Consider the following 19184-nt stretch of genomic DNA (forward strand, 5'->3'; position numbering starts at 1 on the left):
CTGAATGAATGCTATTGTTCAAGTCAGTTTGTAGACATCTGTTTTCATGTCTTTTCAGCCAATACCTAGGAATAGAATTGATGGATCATGAGGTAAATATATGTTTATAAGAAACTTGTCAAACTGTTTTCCAAAGTGGTTATACTATTATAAAATGGTACTCCAATCCTCTGTTGATGGACATTTAGGTTGTTTCCATGTCCTGGCTATTGTGAATAGAGCTGCAATGAACATGCGGGTGCATGTGTCTCTTTTAAGGAGAGTTTTGTCTGGATATATGCCCAAGAATGGGGTGGCTGGGTCATAGGGTAGTTCTATGGATAGTTTTCTAAGGTACCTCCATACTGTTCTCCATAGTAGCTGTACCAGCTTACATTCCCACCAACAGTGCAGGAGGGTTCCCTTTTCTCCACACCCCCTCCAGCATTTGTTATTTGTGGACTTATTAATGATGGCCATTCTGACTGGTATGAGGTGCGGTAACTCATAGTAGTTTTAATTTCCATTTCTCTAATCATCAGTGATGTTAAGCATTTTTTCATGTGTTTGTTGACCAATTGGGGGTTAATAGATGCCAACTGTAGCCTTTGAAATGGAGAAGCAATGGTATCCTGCTGTATAGCACTGGCAACTATGTCTGGTCACATGTGATGGAGCCTGATAATGTGAGAAAAAAATGTATACATGTATGTGGGTCACCTCGCTGTGCAGGAGAAAACTGACAGAACACTATACATCTGCTATAATGGAAAAATAAATAAAATGGTACTCCAACGGACAGTGTACATCCTTGCCAAAATTTGGTGTAGTCAAACATTAAAAAAATTTTTTTTTTCTGTCTTTTGTTGTTGTAGTTGTTGTTGTTGTTGCTGTTGCTATTTCTTGGGCCGCCCCCGCGGCATATGGAGGTTCCCAGGCTAGGGGTCGAATCGGAGCTGTAGCCACCGGCCTACGCCAGAGCCACAGCAACGCGGGATCCGAGCCGCGTCTGCAACCTACACCACAGCTCACGGCAACGCCGGATTGTTAACCCACTGAGCAAGGGCAGGGACCGAACCCGCAACCTCATGGTTCCTAGTCGGATTTGTTAACCACTGCGCCACGACGGGAACTCCTAAAAAAATGTGAAATTTTATCTCATTCGGATGTTGTTTAGCATGCTTATTGGCCACATAGGTATGTAGACATCCATATATATACACATCACATATACAAACATGTATATTTATTGTTGCTGTCCAACAGGTTTTTTTTATATATTTCAGGATATGGGACATTTTATCGGATATATGTACTATAAATATTTTTCCCATTCTGTGACTGCATCAAAAATAAACCAAGCTAGGAGTTCCCATCGTGGTGCAGTGGAAACGAATCTGACTAGGAACCACGAGGGTTGTGGGTTCGATGCCTAGCCTCGAACAGTGGGTTAAGGATCTGGCATTGCTGTGAGCTGTGGTATAGGTCGCAGATGCGGCTTGGACCTACTGTTGCTGTGGCTCTGGCATGGGCCAGCAGCAACAGTTCTGATTAGACCCCTAGCCTTGGAACCTCCATATGCTGCAGGTGCAGCCCTAAAAGGGCAAAAGACAAAAAAAAAAAAAAAAAAAAAAGAAGAAGATAGACATTAGTTAAAATGGTGAAAACAGATTTTATTCAGTATGGACTGGTAGCCAGCAGGGACTTAAGTGAAAAGTTACCAAGAATTGGTCAATGTAAATGTGATGATGCCAGCACTGTCTGCTGGCTGGAAGTTATAGAAGTAAGGGTTTTGTCCTGCCATGGAGACTGGGAGGCAGAGTCCCTTTGTATCTTTCATGATGATTACATTGCAAAAGATGGCTTCTCTGTCCTTGATAAAGACAGTCTGAGTTGCCAGAGATACACACACATCTCAAAGGGACAGAGGAATGATTCACAGTTGTGAGCCCTTTGTAGTAAATGCTCTAAGAAAGAAGGGCTGCATCAAAGATCTATTGTCTCGCCTGGGCTGGAACAGACTGAAAATTCTTTTGACAACCCTGAGGTTTTTAGAAAAAGAAACTCAAGAGATGGGGTTGGGTGACCTAGGCAAGGGGCCTTAAGCTGCCTGAAGCCATGCTAAGGTTGGTCATGTCTCTTAGTGCAGGTGTGCTGAGAGTTCTTTTATTTTCTCGTGTGCCTCTTAATCTATCTTTCTTCCTTCCTTCTTTTTTTTCTTCTTTCCTTCCTTCCTTCCTTTCAAATGTTTGTCTGTCTCTGTCTCTCTGTCTGTCTGTCTTTTTAGGGCCATACCTGCGGCATGTGGAAGTTCCCAGGTTAGGTGTCGAATGGGAGCTTCAGCTGCCAACCCATGCCATAGACACAGCAACGCCAGATCCAAGCCGTATCTATGACCTACACCACAGCTCACAGCAACATTGGATCCTTAACCTGCTGGGCGAGGCCAGGGTTTGAACCTGCATTCTCATGGATACTAGTTGGGTTCATTACCACTGAGCCACGACAGGAACTCCACCTCTTAATTTTTCTAATGATATCTTTCAATGAAAACATACTTTCAATTTTTATAAAGTCCAGGTAATGCTTTTTTTCTTTTCTGATTGAGGTGTGTATGTATGCTCATGGGTGTTCCTTTCTTAGGTGTATTTGCCTATCCTCAGGTTACAAAATATCCTCAAATATTTTCTTCTGGGAGATTTATTCTTCTGGGTATATGATCCATATGAAATTAATTTTTGTCTATGGATTGAGATTGCTGTTCTGATGCATTTTTTCCCATGTAAACACAGAATTACCCAGTACCATTTTTTTTTAAACAAACATAACTTCTCCCCACTGAATCGATTTGGCATCTTGGTATAAAATCACTTGGCTATACATGTATGTCTATTTATGACTGTCTATTACATTCCATTGATCTGTTATTTATTGTTTATCCAATACCAAAATGTCTTGATTACTATAAGCTTTAGAGTAAGCCTTAAAATCTGGTAGGTGAAATCCTTCATATATTCTTTTTCTTTTTCTTTTTTTCTTTTCCCACTGTACAGCAAGGGGGTCAGGTTATCCTTACATGTATACATTACAATTACATTTTTCCCCCACCCTTTCTTCTGTTGCAACATGAGTATCTCCATATGACCCCGCAATCCCACTCTTGGGCATCTATCCGGACAAAACTCTACTTAGACACGTGCACCCGCATGTTCATTGCAGCACTATTCACAATAGCCAAGACATGGAAACAACCCAAATGTCCATCGACAGAGGATTGGATTCGGAAGAGGTGGTATACATACACAATGGAATACTACTCAGCCATAAAAAAGAATGACATAATGCCATTTGCAGCAACATGGATGGAGCTAGAGAATCTCATACTGAGTGAAATGAGCCAAAAAGACAAAGACATATATTCTTTTGCAACATTGTTTCAGATATGTTAGATTTTTTGCATTCTCAGATAATTTTTTGAAAGTTTACCCCACAATTTTGATAAGAGCAACACAAACAAATTTTGGGAGGATGATATTCTAATAATACTGAGACTTCCAGTACATGGAAACATTTCATATTTATTACACTATTTTTAAATTTCTCTTAGCAATGTTTGCAGTTTCCAGTGTACTTATGTTACATATCTTCATTAGATACTTTCTTAGATACTTGATATTTTTTGGTGCTATTAAAAATGGTAATTTCAGGGAGTTCCCACTGTGCCACAGTGGGTTAAATATCTGGCTTGTCTCTCTGGAGGTGCCAGTTGGATCTCCTACCTGGTATAATGGGTTGAGTTTCCAGTGTTGCTGTAGCTGTGGCATAGGTCTCAGCTCTGCTCAGATTTGATCACTGGCCTGGGAACTTCCATATGCCAAGGGTGCGGGAAAAAAAGGGAAAAAACGGTAATTTCAGGTTTATTTACCAATTGTTTGTTACTAGTAAGTACATAGAGCCGAAATAGAAATTTTATGTTGACTTCATCTCATGTTGCTTGGCTAAATTAGCTCTGTACTAGTGTTTTAAATTTTTTATATTATTTTGATTATTAAAAATTTTAGACCCCCATAAAGTTTATTAACATAACAAATTTTCTAGGAATAACAAGAATTTTACTATTGTTTTCCAAATATTTAATTCTTTTAATTCTTGTTTTGCCTTATTGCACTGGAGAGAAGCCTAGTATAACATTGCATAAAATTAGAGCAAACTTCCTTGCTGTGGTCCTGATTTTAGGAGGAAAAGGGTTTCATTTTTAACAAATTTATAATTACAATAGATAGTGGTAAATTTAACATTAACTGTAGATTTTTCATAAATAACATAAAAATGAAATTTTGTTCTGTTCATTGCATCTTCCTAAATTCACTCATAATTTTTGTAATTTATGTCTTTTTTCTTCATGTAACTAGAGATTTATTGATTTTATTGAATCTCTCAATAAAATCAGCTTTAATTTCTTGGTTTTTTTCTCTCCTTTTTGGTTTTAATTTATGGATCTCTGTATTCTATCTGTTTGCTTTCTTTGTTTCATGTCTTTTCTACTTTTTAATGTGAAAGGTTTAGTCATTGAGATGAGACATTTCTTTTCTGTCTTTTTGTCTTTTTAGGACTGCACCCACATCATATGGAGGTTCCCAGGCTAGGGTCAAATCAGAGCTGTAGCTGCTGGCCTACACCACAGCCACAGCAATGTGGGATCCAAGCCACAGCAACACGGGATCCTTAACCCGCTGAGCAAGGCCAGGGAACAAACCCATGTCTTCATGGATACTAGTCAGGTGCATTAACCACTGAGCAACGACAGGAACTCCAAGATGAGATAGTTCTTATTTTCCAAAAAAGACCTATTTATACCTTAAATACCATTTAAGTGATACTTTAGCTGCATCTACATATTTTGACGTACTTTGCTTTGATTTTACTTGTCTAAACATTTTCTATTTATCTTGTAAATTCTTCTTTGACCCCTGGGTGATTTACTAATATTCAAATATATCAGTATTTTCCATATATCTTCTGTAATTTCTTTCTAGTTTAATTCTGTTCTGGTTACAGAAACTCAATGTATTATTCAGTTCTGTTAAATTAATATTTATTTAATGTCCCGTGAATACCTTGAAGATTTTCTTTTTCTTTTTTTTATTATTATTATTTTAATAGTTATTTTCCCAATACATTTTTTTTCTACTGTATAGCACGGTGACCCAGTTACACATACATGTGCACATTCTATTTTCTCACATTATCATGCTCCATCATAAGTGACTAGACATAGTTCCCAGTGCTACACAGCAGCATGTCATTGCTAATCTGTTTTTTTGTTTTTTGTTTTTTGTTTTTTTTTCCAGAGTTTAATGTGTCTTGGTGTGGTTAGTTTTGGTGTTTATCTTGCTTGGTGTGCCCTGAGCTTCTAGGATACATGGTTTGTTTTCTTTTATTACTTTTAGAAAATTCTCAGCCATTCCCCCTTTATATACAGTTGGCCCTTGAACAATGCAGGGGTTAGGGGCACTGACCCTTCAAGCAGCTGAAAATCTGCACATAACTTTTATAGTCCACCCTCATATCTATGGTTTCTCCATAATCAAGGTTCCACATTCAAGAATTCAGTCAACCGTGGATCAAGTAGTATTAGTTTTCTTTTTTTTAATTATTATTGATTTTTATATGGCCACACCTGTAGCATATGGAAATTCCCAGCCCAGAGGTCAAATCAGAGCTGCAGCCTACACCACAACCACAGCAACATAGGATCCAAGCTGCATCTGAGACCTATACCACAACTCATGGCAATGCCAGATCCTCAACTCACTGATCAAGGCCAGGGATCGAACCCACATCCTCAGTACGAGTTTTTGCTGTACAGCAAAGTTATTCAGAAATACACATATATATTCCTGAGTCACTTTGAAATATACACACATATATACACATTCTTTTTATTTCTTTTATTTTCTTTTTAGGGCCACACCCATGGCATATGGAGGTTCCCAGGCTAGGGGCTGAATTGGAGCTGTAGCTGCCGCCCTACACCACAGCCACAGCAACATTGAATCTGAGCCACGTCTGCAACCTATACCACAGCTCACTGCAACGCTGGATCCTTAACCCAGTGAGTGAGTCCAGGGATAGAACCCGCAACCTCATGGTTTGTAGTCTGATCTGTTTCCCCTGTGCCACGACAGAAACTCCACACACATTCTTTTTAAAATATTCTTTTCCATCATGGTCTGTCATAGGAGGTTGGATACAGTTCCCTGTGCTATACAGCAGGATTTCATTACTTATCCATTCTAAATGTAATAGTTTGCATCTACTAACCCCAAACTTGCCATTCATCCTACTCCCTCCCCCTTGGCAACCACAAGTCTGTTCTCCATGTCTGTGAGTCCATTTCTGTTCTGCAGAAAGGTTCACTTGTGCCATATATTAGATTCCAGATATAAGTGATATCATATGGTATTTGTCTTTCTCTTTCTGACTTACTTCACTCAGTGTGAGAGTCTCTAGTTCCATCCATGTTGCTGCAAATGGCATTATTTTGTTCTGTTTTATAGCTGAATAATATTCCATTGTGTATGTGTACCATAGCTTCTTAATCCATTAATCTGTCGATGGACTTGTAATTTGTTTTCATGTCTTGGCTATTGTGAATAGAGGTGCCATGAACATAGGGGTGCATGTATCTTCCTGAATGAAAATTTAGTGTGGATATATTCCCAGGAGTGGGATTGCTGGATCATAAAAAATATGGTAGTTCTATTTTTAGTTTTCTGAGGAACCTCCATGTTTTTCATAGTGGTTGTGCTAATTTACAATCCTACCACCAGTGTAGGGAAGATTCCATTTTCTCCACACCCTCTCCAGCATTTGTTATTTGTAGACTTCTTGATGGCCATTCTGACTAGCATGAGGTGATACCTCATTCTCGTTTTGATTTTCGTTTATCTAATAATTAGTGACGTTAATATCTTTTTACGTGCCTACTGGCCATCTGTATGTCTTCTTTGGAGAAATGTCTATTTAGGTCTTCTGCCCATTTTTCTATTGAGTTTTTTGGGGTTTTTTGTTGTTGAGCTGTATTAGTTTGTATAGTTTGGTCTTTTTATTTTCTACTATATTCATTTAAAGCTATAAATTACCCTCAAAACACCACTTTAGCTGAATCCTAAAATTCAGTATGCTTTGTTTCATTACCATTCACTTTAAACTATTTTCTAATTTCTTTGTGAATTCTTTGACCCATGTTTGTTTAGAAGTATGCTATTTCATTTCCAAATATTTTGAATTTTCTATATATCTTATTGTAATTTATTTCTACTTCAACTCTGTTGTTGTCAGAGAACACACTGTATAATTTCAAACCTTCAAATTTATTAAGACTCAATATTTTGATCTGGGACTATATTCTACATAATGTTCCTTCTTTCAAATTTATTGATGTTTGCTCTATCATGGTGAATGTTTCATGTCCATGTGTGAAGAGTATTTATTCCACTTTTGTTCTGTATACTATCCTATAATGTGTTTAAGTTTTGTTGATAGTATTATAATCTTCCATGTACTTGCTGTTTTTATTCACTTTTTTTAAATCAATTAGTAAGAGCTAGGTTTTTAAGATTTCCAACTAGAATTATGGATTTTCTGATGTCTTTATTTAGTTCTTTCATTTTCGCTTCATTTATATTAAAGCTCTGTTCTCAGCACAGTGATTTAATATTATTCAGTGTTCATTAATAGATATTTTATCAATATGAAGTGTCCTCTTTATATGCAGAAATTATCTTTATCCTGAATTCTACCGTTTTTAATACAGCCATAACACCTTTCTTATGCTTAGGATTTGCATGGTGTAACTATCCCCTCCTACTTTTAACATGTGTATTTAAATATAATGAGTATTTTTGTAATATAATTGGCTATTTCTTTTTTTATTGAGTCATCTAACAACCTCTGCAATTTTGTTGGGCTAAACACATTTATATTTAATAGAATTACTGAAGAGTGGCGTACCCATTGTGGTTCAGCAGGTTAAAAATTGACATCGTCTCTGTGAGGATGCAGGTTTGATCCCTGCCTTGCTCAGTGTGTTAAGGATCTGGCATTGCCACAAGCTTCAGTATAGGTCATAGACGTGGCTTGGATCCAGCATTGCTGTGGCTGTGGTGTTGGCCCGTAGCTGCAGCTCTGATTCCACCCCTGGCCTGGGAACTTCCTTATGCCACAGGTATGGCTGTAAAAAGAAGATAAATAAAAAAGGAAAATTACTTAAGAGCTTTGATTTAAATTATGACTTTGTTGATGTTTTTTATTTATATAATTAATTTTTGTCTGTTCCTTTCTTCCTGCCTTCTTTTGGATAAATTGGTATTTTTTAGTATTCCGCTTTATCTGCTCTGAGAACTTTTTAAGCATTCTCTTCTGTTGTTCTATTGGTTCTAAAAATTTCAATTTGCATCTTTTTTAAGTTATCATTTATCTTCCAAAAATATCACCTTGATAACTACACATTTAATATAATTGCATTTACCTTTCCTATCTTTTGTGTTTTTTAATATTTTACTTCTACATGTGCTGTGAAATTCACAGTACATTATTTGTATTTTTGCTTTAAACAATCGGTATTTAAATGTATGACATATTTTTACAGTTACTTTATATTTACATAGATATATATATACTTTGTATTGCTTCTTATTCCTTCCATTTACCATCATTTTCCTTCATCGTAAAAATTATTTTTTATCATTTCTTAATTCAGGATGAATTACCTAAGCTTTTAGCCTTCTGAAAATATCTTTTCTTTGACTTACTTATGAAGGATATATTTGCTGAAGATAATAAGCTAGGTCAAGTTTATCTCCTCCTGTACTTTAAAGACATTTTCCATTGTCCTCTGTCCTCCATTATGTACGTTGAAAAGTCACTCATCATTTGTATCCCCGTTCCCATGTCTGTAATCTCTGCCCACTCTTAAGACATGGTGTTTGCCACTCGTTTTTAGTATATTCTCCTTTGTGGAAAATCTTGCCAATGTCAGTAAGATAGGAAAGAAAATATGCGATTGGATTGTAGCAATAAACTGCCATTTCCAAACTTTCTGTGATGATAGTGGGAACTTTTCACCAATGTGATGATAGAGTTTTCAGAGGGTGATTTGTCCTTTCCCTCATACAAGGTTCCCTTTCTCTGAGAGAAGGATTCATTTGCCGAGAGCAGTATGCCTTGTCCCACTCTTCCCAGTATGTTTCACCACCCTCTAGCCAGTACACATGCATATTTGCCCTCATTCTGGCCACAGAAGAGGCCCCTTTTAAATTAGGGTCCTACATATACCATCATAGTGTTAAGTCTATCAGAAAACTGGCCATAGATCACACTTAGAAACCAGGACAGGAACAAGTTTATGTGGCACATTTTCCTAATGGCCCCACCTACAGCATATGGATTCCCTGGCCAGGGACTGAATCTGAGCTGCAGCTGTGACCTACCACACAGCTGCAGCAACACTGGATCCTTGAACCTACTGTATCACAGAGGGAACTCCCTATGTGGTGCATTTTTAATATCAATTTTAATGTGCCTCCTCTTCCCAAGCAAACATTTATTTTGGAAGAATATATTCAATGACTTCTTTCTCACAGTAAATTCACACTTACCTCAGTAGCACTAACTGCATGACCTGGCACACCTCTGGAAAGGCTTCAGTTAGCGTTAGGTCCACAGCTGCATTTCAGCTCTGCTGCCACCATCTGCCTGCTGGTCTAAGGGGGAGTAGCCCATTCCAGGATGCCTGGGGCCCCGTGCTTGAGACTACAGGCGTGAACTCTCATTTTGCCTGTCATCTTCCTCTACAAAAGTTGCAGAGCACAACATGTTGACCTCTGATATGAGGGAAGTAAAAAATAGAATCTTCTCAGTGAAAGGCATCTGAGGATTAGGGAAAAAAAAAAACAAACAAACAAACAAACAAAAAAACCCTGTACAACAGTAGTCTGGTATTTTGCTTGCAAAGGCCAGAGGCCTTACCACATTCTAACTGACATACTCTCAAATTAGATGTCTTTGCTGGATTATATAACTGCATTAATTCACCACTTCATCTTAAAATGAGTTCATTTTTAGTGAAAGATTCATGAAGGGATTAAATAGAAGTGACAACACAAAACTAAGCATAGCTCACAGTCCCAATTGCAATGCTCAAAACTAGGCCAGTGGGGAAAATATCATGTGCTTAATATTGTCTAAAGGCTCCCTTAATTGACTAGAGATTTTGTTTTGCTTTGGCTTCGTTTTTGTAAAAGTTACTTTTTAAGTTTGACTATATGATCGCCTTTTCTTCTGCCTTCTTAGGAGATTTAGGAGGAAGTAAACAAGGATTTTAGGGGCCTTAGTACAATTTTAAATACGTCAGGTAGACATCCTCTACCTATGGTTCAGTCTGGAAAATCAGAAACCAGGAAATTGAAATGGGGTTTATGAGAAATCCTTTTATCATCCCTCTGAAACATTATCTCCAAATGCATCTTCCTTAAATCCCAAGGTGGTTTTTTTCACACTTACTAGGCAAGGTAGCTGTGGCTGAAATACACAGGAAGGAAACAGGGCAAGGCTTTTGGCAAATACGTGAAAAGAATGGTTACTCTGTAGAACTTTAAGCAGAAGTTTAAATTCAGTCCGGACTCCTTGACCCACATTTGTGGAGCTGGTAGACAATCCTGCAGACCTTTAAGGAGAAAAATTCTCGTGAAAGGTTGGCAACTGTATCCTCTGCTGCCATAAACCTCTGTGTGCACTTCTGGGTGGACAGCAAAAAGGCAGTGAGTGAGGAGATGTTTTCCTTTTGGCCACTCTTATTTGAGGTCCAAAAGGCTTAAGGTATCTGTATTTTTCATCAATATTTGTAGTGCTCGTATCTTTTACTGCTATCAGAACCCTATTACAGAGCTGAGAATGGTTTCATGTTTAGCTGCAGCACTCTAAAAGAGGTAACGCCACTCATACTGTTTCACCATCTCAATTGAAAACACTCTAGTGATAAAGTGTCAGTAGTAAATATTTTTCCTTGGAAAAAGGGCTTGAAAACAGATTTTCAGTAAAAATTTCAGAGTTAGGAGAAAAGCTTACTGTAAATGTGTAAATTTGAAATGGCCAAGCGCCTAGCGATTATCAACCAAATTATTCTTTAGATATGCAATTACTAGTCCTTCCACTTCAAGTTAAGAATTAAAAGATTATAATCCCACCTTCTGCACAGAGGAGATGGTTTTATGGTCCTATCAAAATTGAAAGTCCTTGGGAGAGCGAAAGTAAATAAAACAAAATTAAAATAGACTTGGGGGAAAATGATCGGAAATTGGAATTTCGAGTATACACATACGTGACTTCAAAAGTTGAACAAAATGTTTTGGCTAACTTTCAGAAAAATAAAGCTATTTTGAATTGACCTTTATCTTAATTAAGTATCAGTGGCTATAAATAGCTAATTGAACTTTTAAAAATTTCCTTAAAACGGAAATTTATAAATTAATATTTAGTAATGTTATTCAAAAATTTAAAATATTCAGGTCTGTATTAATCTTCCATGTACATTTGCAAATGCATATAAATTCTCTGAAAGGGCTTATGCCTGAATGGGGGAAAATAGCTTAACTCCAATTTAAATGTGAAAGCAGGTTTAAAAAAAATCAACATCTCAGAGGAACGTTTTCTAAATTAAAAACTGTAAGTCTCTTTGAAAGTATAAAACCTTATATTCTAAATATTACTTGGTCTGATTCTTATTCTGTGCTATGAATCAAGGCTTTATCCAGGGAACACAAATGCAAATAGAAATGAGTTTGCAGTTTTGAGATGGTTGAAAAATGAATGAAATCCAGGATGAGGTTAAACAAATATGAGTGTATTTTAGGTTCTAAAATGTTGAGGTCAAATAGCAGTTTTCTGAATTAAATTAAAATTCCATTCAGGGGCCCTTCTGAGCTGCAGCCCTTTCTCCTGCTTCCCACATTCCGGTTACAATCAATTCATTGCTTTCTGTTCTCTGAAGCAATTCCTCCTAGTGTCTTCCTAGAACAGAACAGCCTTTCAGTGTATGAAGCCCTTGTCAAGAAGCATTCCCAAATTAACCCCATTTCCCTCATTCATAGCCTTCTTCTGGGTTGACTCCATTTGCTTCAAAATGGCTTCCTGTAACAACAATTTACTTGATGCCGATTATGTGCAATATTTTTATAACTGGACTATGAGATCACACGAAAGAATCTTTTATCTTTCCTTGTGATCCAAATGCCCCATCCCCCATAAAGCTTTCTTTGTTCATCTATTTAGAATTAATATCCTGCATTTTGTTTTCCACTCCTGTAGTTACTTGGCACCTCTTGTTAATGTATATTTAATTATGTTGTGTGTTGTGGTTATTTGTTTGCATGTGTGACCCAAGTGTTTCTGGCGGTTATATTTAAATGAAATCAAAATAGCAAGAGTAAGCTATATTTTGCTGTTTTGTTCTTTTTTTTTTTTGTCTTTTTGCCTTTTTTTCTAGAGTCACTCCCACGGCCTATAGAGGTTCCCAGGCTAGGGGTCTAATCTGAACTCCCGTGGCCTATGGAGGTTCCCAGGCTAGGGGTCTAATTTGAACTGTAGCCATCATTCAGCCACGTCTGCAACCTACACCACAGCTCATGGCAACGCCGAATCCTCAACCCACTGAGCAAGGCCAGGGATTGAACCTGCAACCCCATGGTTCCTAGTTGGATTCGTTAACCACTGAGCCACGATGGGAACTCCTGGTTTGTTCTTTTTTTAACCTACAGATTCTAACTCCAGACCTCTACAAACATCCTGCCCTCAATTATGTCTGAAGGTATTGTTGAAGTAGTTAGTGGGTGCTTATAATTGAGACCTCTGCTCCTATGTAATAGCTACCATGTGACTTCCTCTTCCTCTCTGGCTTTTCTGTGCTCAGTCACCACTGCTGCTGACATGTTAGAGGCTGATCCACATTTTCCAGAGTCCTCAATATTCTTGTGTTCTGTTTATAGCTTCTTCAGTTTCTTCTTGCAGCCTCTGTAACCCAGAGCTCAGAAATCAATTTACTGAAATAGGCTTGAGAATCAGTACTGAGACAAGCACTCTGCTATCAATGTGTATAAAGATTTCGGGGATTCTCTACTGGAACCAGACCACAATTCAAGGCCAGCCCCATCTAAATTCAGGAAGAAATATGGTTTATGCAGAAGCTACAACCTCTAATATACAACCCTGTCCCCCTGTCCCCCACAACCTTTGAACTTGATGAGAAAGAGGGTGCTATCTTCTGCATCTCCACATTTCCCAGCAACCCACACAGTATTTGGCATATGGCACATGTTCAATAAATCTAGGTTGAATACACGCATTCTCTCCCAAAACACCTGGTGTAAAATGATACACACAAGAGATTGCTGCCACATTTCTTTAATTAACACATAATAGTCACACTGTACAAAATGATGCCTTTTAATTAGGAAATTTCCATTTTTAAGACAGGGAATTATAATTTTGTTAGAAATGCTGGAGATACGGTCTCCATGCTGCAGTTGCGAAACCCACATCACTCTGAAGTTACTATATTTTTCTTTAATTTGCTTTCTAGTCAAAGCCCTTGAAAGTGATCTACATTTTCTTTCTCTATGTCCTCACATCTTCTCCACTCCAAAACCCACTGGAATTAGGCTTGTGCCTTAACTCAACATGAAAATTATGCTTGCTAAGATCACCAAAATTATTCTAGTTGCTAAATAGAGCAACAGGACTTCATTCCTTGCCTTATTTGGGCCATTTACTATTCCTCCACTCAAAGAAGTAGATTCCATCCTCTCCTCTTCTGAAAACATTTGTCGTAATCCCTGTTGAAGGGCTTCACATACAATCTTCTTACTTTCCTCTAAAGGCATAAACAGAGGAATGGGTAGAGTTATAGTGAGCTCACTTGTGTATAAACCAATGTGGGCCCTATTCTACCAGAGCTGTGGGAAGAAGGATTTTTATTTTTCACTTGTCCTAGTATGTCCTCAGGAGCTGAGAAATGAATATGCCAATCATTCCCCACCCCCATGTACACAACTAATTATTCACACTGCTAGACCAACTGACTTCTACTCATCCTTCACACCCCAGTTTAAATGTCTCTTTTTCCAGTGATCCTTCCAGGATCTACAGAAAAGTTTGGCTTCGTTCCTGTGAGCTTCCATAATCCACTATATATCCTACATTAATATACGATGTATACCCCCTCTGTATTGGAACTGCCTGTTTGGTTGTCTGTTCCGTTAGAGTGTGAGCACCATGAAGGCAGGAACTATTTCTGGTTCCCTAATTATCATCAGCACTACTGAAACATCCAGCAGATTAATCAAACCTTGAACAACTTTTTCAGATGACATGTTGCTGAATCATCTTCATGTGGAGTCCACAGTTAAGCCCTTATCAGGAACTTTTGACCAAGTCTAGTTTCTTAATTGATATAAACAGAGAAGATCCATTTTTCATATGCCTACTTTCTCGATGTATCTATTAATATCTATTTTCCTATCATGTTCTCTCTGATTTTGAATATTCTCATTCTGACTTTTTTTTTTCTTTATACAGAGACCTAGAATTTGTAAGTCTGAAGAACTGGGAGAAATGTTAAGGTCCACAATTCAACTTGATCCCTTTTCAGCTAGGGTGCAGTGGTAGAACGCATTCCCCCCCGCCCCATTGGGCATCTTTCACAGGTCCCAGACCACCCCATTCTCTAATTACAGGCCCTCATTCCACGTATTTCTTAAAGAAAAGCAGCTTTCAATAGGCCTGCCTCTGTCCTTTCAAGAATCTGCAGAATTGACACAAATAAAATCAAACCACTAAAAACCTTATGTTTAACCATTTTCTTCAGCTCTAATCTTAGAGTGGACAAACATTTGTTCCACCCCTGATAAGCTACCAATTAGCTGTGACCTTTAGCAAAGTCATCTCAAATCTTTGATGCTCAGTTTTCATCTCTATGAGATAGGGAAAATAATAGTACATACCCCATCGGGTTTCTATGGGGATTAAATGAGATTATGACTAAAATTGAGCACTTAGCATAGCCCTGGCACACAGTAAAAGGCCAATAAAAGTAATTATATACTAATTATCTGCTCCAACTTTTCATTTCAGAGATATAGCCTATAAGTTCCTTTTAGAGATTCCCATGGTTAGAACTCTGTGACTGAGGCATTTAAAATAGCACCATAATTTACTCTTAGAGGAGCAACAGCAAATTCTTTCCAAAATATTTTTCCAGGAACTGGGATCGGAGAAGGAAGGTCCATGTCATCCTTTCTGACCCAATAACAGCTTGAATCAATTATCTGCAATGCTAAGAATATATATTTTACTCTGTTTTTACCTTGAATTCATGTAAATGAATGATCACTTGAATATATATCTCAGCATAGTATCCAAAAGATAATGATAAGTGTCCAGTGAATGATTCCAATTGGATTGGTTTTACGGGGAGACTTGGGGGTAGAAAGTGTCTTTAAGAAGAATCAATATATGGGGCCCTATAGTCAACCATCTCAATTACATGATTCCAATGTCTGCAAATACGTCTTTGCCGTAGTTTATCAGAGTTTGAGCACATGTGATAATCTTTCAGATTCTCCAACAATTGCCAGACATCAAATGGCATACATGGAAAGTGATCAAGAAGCTTAATCAATAATCAGTATTGATTTTAATGGGATTATTTATAATGACACTTTTTTGGAGTGACTTTTATGAGCCAAGTTTGGTAATCGATTTCATATGGCCAGTAGCTTTAATCTTTATAATAAAAATTCTTTGGTGTAGATGTAATCACCACCATTTTACAGAAGGGGGAACAGGCTCAAAGAGTTCAGAAGTGTCTCACAGTCATATAGCATGGAAGTGTCTAAGCCTTAACTTGGGTCTGTTACTATAATCATGCCTTTTCTAGCAGTCCACATTGTTTCTTGTTTGGGGACCATGCAAGTCTTGTTTGATGGTGGCTGAAACTGCTCTGCCCGGTGCAATCAAACCCTGATATAAAAACAAAGCAAAGCAGTTCAAGTCATGGCTCAGTGGAAACGAATCCAACTAGGAACCATGAGGTTGTAGGTTTGATCCCTGGCTTTGCTCAGTGGCTTAAGGATCTGGCATTGCTGCAGCTGCAGGGTAGGTCACAGCTGCAGTTTGGTTTCAAGACCTCACCTAGGAACTTCCATATGCCATGGATGCAGCCAGGAAAAAAAATTGCAAATAAGAATATTCAGAATATTCAAAAATTATATGTTTATGACAGACTTTTCTTTTGGCTTTTTTTTTTTTGCAAGTACATTATTCAACAGTGCTACATTTTAAGATTTGTTATGCAGTCTCCTCAGCAGTATTTAAGGGATTTTTGAACAGAAGCCTGATCCAGGTTGTTGTCATTGCACCTCAATCCCCTCAAGCAAATGGTCACGTTGAAAGGATGGTGCAGATGAGTAAGGGTGCCCTGCAGCAAATTGCTGGAGGAGCCTGACCAAAGGGACTATGCCAGGCTTCTAATCTTTGCATATCAAGGGCAGAAATAGTCTTGCCTTCTTGTTAATCAAGTGGCATCTCAATACTTTTTTCAAATGTTATAAAGGAAACTTAGATGAGAACTTAAAACACAAACATGAATGTTCCCCGGCTGGTGCTTTGATTGCACTTGTTCTTTCATTTTGACTAGAGCAGCTGATTTGGGGTTGGGGTAGGTGCCAGATACTTTATCTCAGGTACTCCCGGCTTCAATGTCAATCCCTTAAGAGAGGCTGCACTTCAACTGCACACCCCCTTTATTTAAAATAGTACTCTCTTCCTCAAGTAACTATCACAACAACTGGTTTCATTTTCATGAAAGAATAATTGATAGAAGAACATTTGGGGGGGGGAAATCCTGTTTATTTTATATTGCGTGGCTCTCCCAAATGAAACACAAGCTCCATCAGCACAATACCTTATTTGTGTGCTTCTTCACTGTATTCCTAGTACGTAAGGAGTTGCCTGACACACAATGGGAGCACAGTAAAGAAGTACTGATGAAATGGATGCCTGCAAGGGTTAACATGTGTACTGTAAAGTAGAGAGTAGAGGGGCTGGGTGTGGCATTCCTAAGTTGGACAGTTTCTCAGGGTCTTCATTCCAGAAAGGACTTGATCTAAGCAAAACTTTCAGAAATGAATCCTTTAAAGCCATTTGGATTTAATTTTTCAGGCATATCTAAAGTCCACCTATGGCCACTAAGTGAAGAAAGTTCTCTGTGGCTGACAAAGCTTTTGAAGAAGCAGCCTTAAAACTTGGACTCTCAGATTTTTGTACGGCTGATTCCTTCTCTGTAATTCAGGCCTCTGTTCAAACATTACCTCACTGTATTTCACTGGCACAGTTTAATAACTCAGTGTTAAGTAGCCATCTAAGAATTCTCTATTATATTACTATCTTCTAGTTCTCTGCAAAATGTGTTGCTATTTGATATTTTTCTTAGTTATTTATGTCTTTACTTCTTTATTGTCATCCTGCCCTACTGGAATGTGACCTCTGTGAGATAAGGGACCTGGTCTCTCTGCCAGGGATCCTTGCTGACTTTTCTGCTGTATCTTCAATATCTAAAATAGGGGTTGGTACAGAGTAGGTTCTCTACATATATTTAAGTGGAGAATGAGTAGACATTTATCAAAACATGAAACCAACATATATAATTACATATGTGCTGAGAAGTGCTATGTGGGAAAAATACAGGTTGCTGAGATAAAGTAAAATACTGGTAGGACGGAAGATAAAAGAAAGTAAATTTAGGTAGAGGTGTTAGTGCCTCTGGATGTGACATAGTAAGTTGAAATCTAATGGCTGGGAAGGATGAGACAAAAGAAATGTGGGAAGAGTTTTTGATATTTTTCCCTTTATTTTTTTCTATATTTAACTTTTTGTTTTTAAATAGGTATAGCTTCAGAGGAAGTTTCCAAGACAGTACAGGGATGTATTGTGTACACTTCATTCAGTTTCCCCCAATAATCGCATGGGAAAACCATACCTAACTAGGACAATAACAATGGTGCCATGTTTAGGCATTGTCCTATACAATTTTCTCACAGGTCTAGATTTGTGTAACCAGTACCACCATCAAAATACAGAACTATTTCATCATCAGAAAAATCTCCCTTTATATTTGTTTCAGTCCCTTGGATTTCTTAGAGTTGTGTGCTTTGGTGATTTAGGGAAAGGTCAGTACAAAATTCTTTCTGCCCATGAAGGACTGTTTGTAGAAATGTGTTCATTCATCCCTTGTTTAACTACTTCCACTAAGGCTGGATTTGCCAGGGGATTTTGAAAGTGAGTTATTACCTTGGGTCAGACAAACTGTGGCCTGAATCATTTAGAAGATCTTCAAAATAACATGGGTTAGAGCGATAATACTATGGTTCACATTCAATTCTTGCTGCCCTAAAATAAGCAGAGTCTTTCTCCAGTACAATGTCAGATGCAAATTCCTTCTCCTTTGTGCAAAACAGATTTCATAAAACCGAACCTGAAAGTGTGCTAAGAGAATTAATTCCATTTAGAATAGTTTCTGCCTTCAGACCACCTGGATTTTTCCATCTGTTTTATTTTATTTTTTTTTTCTTTTTCTATCATAGTCTCATTTGGGTACAGAATTTTAAAAAGCCTTTGGATAAATCTGATTTTTCCTTCTTGATTCACGCTGATCACCTCATGACTGCATTTTTTCTCCCTTAATAAAAATGCTTGTAATTCTACTAAGCATGGGAACTAAAAACCAGCATAGGAACATTTTCCATGAGCCGGTTATTTACCTGACAATACTCACCCATTGTCACCCCACAGAGCTTCCTTGTCCCTAGAGAAAATGTAAGCAAAGTGCCCCATGCACAATGCTTCTAAAGCTCTAGGCAGCTGCTCTCTTTCAGAGACTCTAAAAAACATCATGAAATTATGTCACCAAAAGCAGTTCAATTGCCAGTGGACCAGCTGCCGTTTTGTGTAGACAGATTTATCAGAGGGTTGAACGCTGAGAATAACCTCAAGTATGGGGACATTGTAATTATGAATTCCAAATGGAAGAATTCACAACTAAAGATATCATCACAACAGAATCTGTGTCCTCTGCTCCCCTAGGATTAAAT

This window comes from Phacochoerus africanus, chromosome X, assembly GCF_016906955.1.
Source record: "Phacochoerus africanus isolate WHEZ1 chromosome X, ROS_Pafr_v1, whole genome shotgun sequence".
Classification (NCBI taxonomy): domain Eukaryota; kingdom Metazoa; phylum Chordata; class Mammalia; order Artiodactyla; family Suidae; genus Phacochoerus; species Phacochoerus africanus.